Below are 3,502 nucleotides of genomic sequence, written 5' to 3' on the forward strand. Positions count from 1 at the left end.
AAGTCACGAAATTTTATTTTCGTTGCTAATTCCGTTGCTAATTAGCGACTAACGACGGAATTAGTGACAAACTAGAAAAAAGTCGCAAGAAAGTCGCTAATTCCGTCACTAATTAGCGACGGAATTAGCAACGAACTAGAAAAAAGTCGTGAAAGTTTATTTTCGTCGCTAAATTCCCGCCACAATTTTATAGCTCGACGCTAATTTGCTGCGACAATTTTATAGTTCGTCGCTAATTTCGTCGTTAATTAGCGACGAACTATAAAAATAGTCGAGAAAGTTTATTTTCGTCGCTAATTAGCGACGAATTTTAATCCGTCGCTAATTAGCGATGCAATAAAATTTGTCGCTAATTTGCAAAACGACGTCGTCTTCATTTGGGGGTAGAATTAGGACCTCTCTCTCTCTCTCTCTCTCTCTCTCTCTCTCTCTCTCTCTCTCTCTCTCTCTCGATTTTCCACGGCTTCCGACGAGTCAGCGACCGGCGGCCAGGCGCTCGTGTTCCCGACTATTCTTCGGATTCAGCTCGATTCTCCATGGCTCTCTCTCGATTCTCCACGGCTTCCGACGAGTCAGCGACCGGCGGCCAGGCGCTCGTGTTCCGGACTATTCTTCGGATTCGGTTCGATTCTCCATGGCTTCCAGCGAGTCGGCGACCGGCGGCTAGGCGCTCGTGTTCCCGAGCATTCTTCGGATTCGGCGTTCTTCAGCGCTTGTGTTCCCGAGCTGGGTGAAATTTCGAATTCCCAAGCTGGGTGAACGAATTTCGTGTTCTAATCGGTCACTCTGATCCCTTCGTCGCAGGGATTGATTCAGTGCAGCAGGCGTTCTTCAGCTGTCTTGGAGAGAGGAACCCCTTCGGCAGACGCTAGGAAGATCGTGGAGAACAAGAGGAACCTCAAGCGCGAGGACCCATCTGAGAAGGATCATCGTCCGAGAGTTTTAGAGGAGGTACGTTCGCGTCACGCGACGAAACAAGCTTCTGAATTTTTTGCACTTTTGGTCTCGGGCGCGCGTTAGTTTTTAGATGGGTAGGGCAGAGATTGTTGGGTTTTGGATTGGGTCTGCTACTTCTGTTTTTAAATGCTGTTTGAAGCCATTCTGTGGTGCTACACTTTCGGTTCTTGTTCAGTAGCATGATTAGCTTTCAATTTGTGACAAATTGGATTCGACTTATCTCGAGTTGAATGTACTGTTCGTGGTTCCATTCTGAGATGTCAGCATGGCTTTGAATTCCATTTATATGTTGTTTTAAGCCACTCACTGTATTCGACTCAATTTTAGCCAAGTAAGTACCTAATTGATCGGCTGTGTGGAAATTTGGCGAACTCGGAATGGGCTGAAATTTGGTCGGCTGTGTGGAAACGGGCTGTTGAGAAATACTCACAGATTCACCATGATGAACGTCGTTTTTTTTGCGTTTCGGAGTCGTTTAGATGGGTTTTCAAGCAAAAACATGCTTTGTTTCATAGAAATTCTAAAAATTGTGACAACTTTACCTTTCTTGATGTTCTTCAGGAACTTTATCTGCATGAGAAATATAAATACAAACTACATTTAGTAGATGAGAAATGTCAACAACAGATTAAGTGTCCTTATTTGATAATTTAATGGTTGTTTTGCCAAAAGACAAAGGGAAATGCTTCAATAAACAAGGCTTAGTGACCTGTCTAATGTCTGGCTTTTGCTTTGTAGCTCGTGAGGTAACTGCTTCAAAGCACAGCTTTTTAAGTTCTTTTTCAGTCATTGACTTTGGTAAATTATATATAACAAGTCTAGTCCTTGAAACGTGAAAATTTGGAGATTGCAGCTTAGTCATCTTCTCCCTCTCCAACCTGGAAAGAACCAAAATATCACTAACACAATTGCTGAAGACACATACTGAAATAAAATGGTAAGCTTCATGATGTACGTCATTATGTCTTCCTTATACATGTTCATATTTTTTAAGATATTTGTCTAACATTCCTACTTGTCAGTATAAACGTGGAGGTCACATGCATGATACAGTTTCACAAAGAAGACCAACCCCTTCCCCTTCCCCTTCCTCGTCCCCGTCCCTTTCCTCTTCCCCTGCCCTTTCATCTAAGCCTCAACCAGTACATGCTAATGTACAACATGGACACATTGGCCCTTCCTCTGACCCTCAAGAACATATTAGGGGACAACATGGACACATTGGCCCTTTCTCCGACCCTCAAGAACATATTAGGGAACAACTTGGACACATGTGAACTGAATTTTCTTCGGTTCCACCTTCTTTAGTGCAACACTCAAATGATGAGGGAAACACAGGTGAAAAAGATAGCCGATTTATGATATGCCCATAAGGAGATTCGTAAGTACTTCATTTTTTTAAGTATATGTAATTTTTAGGGTTTTAGATATGGATGTCAATTGAATTGTCTATGTTTCAGAATTTATTCAATCCTAGTTGCTGATTAGCACTGTTTACTTACATCTCCTTTTTATTTCACTGTTTCATTGTCCATATCGTTCTAACATGTTTGCAGATTCACGGATGCTACTTATGTTGTGAGGCAACTTAATAAAATAGTCAATAACTCTTGGAGGGGGCAGTATATTAGTTAGAGCAGCGCTTCAAAAGAAGTAAAATATTTATGGTGGAATGAGTTCGGGGTAAGTTTTGTCCTCCTATTTTCTTACAAACTAAGTTCGGTGTAAATAAAATCATTTGTTTTTCTATTGATTGCAGTGGAAGTTCAGGTGGGATGAAACGGAAGAGGATGAAGTTAAAAGAATTTTTAAGAAGAAAGCCAGTGATCACATACGAAATGTGATGAATAAAGCAAAGACAAGTCAAGTAAAGCTAGATTTTATTACATGTGACAATTGGACGGAAATTAAGAAAACTTGGGAAACTGAAAAGAATAAGCAAATAAGTGAACAGAATGAGAAGAATCGAGCTTTTAGTTCTAGTGAAGGGTCTGCCACATATGCTGGGGGCTCTATCAACATTGGGGAGCATAGAAAAAGAATAGTAAGTGTGTTAAACATGTTGTAAGTTACTTTAATTCAATTACTCATTTATGTTTATATTTTGTAGGTAGATGAATTGGGGACGAAACCAACATATACAGCTACATTTGAACGCACATTTCAAAAAAAAAAGATAAGACATAAACTGGCGATCGAGCAAAAACTATTAAGGTATGGTATGTAAGGTTATACTTTCGATTTTATGTAAGCTATTAAGCGATCGATAGGAACTATTTGGCGTCTGTAGGTATTGATTAGAGTGCATCATTTATGTTTTTGGGGACCAATTTGCCTGTGAATTTTTAATTCCTGTTAGCTTCGCGACTCACCTTGTTCTCTATTCGGCAAATTTTTCATGTCCCATTGATTTCATGATGAGAGACCAGCAGATTGTTAATTCGTAGTTCTTCTTCGACATGTTGTTTGCAGCCCAATGAATTTAAGCCTGGGTTCCACAGTTTCATCCACTTGGGGATACAATACCAGCAAAATGCCTGTGTCA

The 3,502-nt window shown here is 40.5% G+C and overlaps 1 long non-coding RNA gene across 2 annotated transcripts; it reads left to right on the forward strand.

Annotated features, from left to right (window-relative positions):
* The first annotated feature begins 2,272 nt into the window (after nt 1–2,272).
* On the forward strand, nt 2,273–3,167 carry LOC115662591 (uncharacterized). 2 transcript variants are annotated; one of them, XR_004003275.2, is made up of 4 exons: nt 2,273–2,338; nt 2,514–2,640; nt 2,717–3,001; nt 3,068–3,167. It is a non-coding gene; the product is annotated as an uncharacterized LOC115662591 (long non-coding RNA). The 2 variants fall into 2 exon arrangements; XR_008816272.1 differs by lacking the exon at nt 3,068–3,167 and having other exon boundaries at nt 2,717–3,026.
* The last annotated feature ends 335 nt before the right edge of the window (nt 3,168–3,502 follow it).

This window comes from Syzygium oleosum, unplaced genomic scaffold, assembly GCF_021117445.2.
Source record: "Syzygium oleosum isolate NSW1041296 unplaced genomic scaffold, Sole_v2.1 Sole_v2.03, whole genome shotgun sequence".
Lineage (NCBI taxonomy): Eukaryota > Viridiplantae > Streptophyta > Magnoliopsida > Myrtales > Myrtaceae > Syzygium > Syzygium oleosum.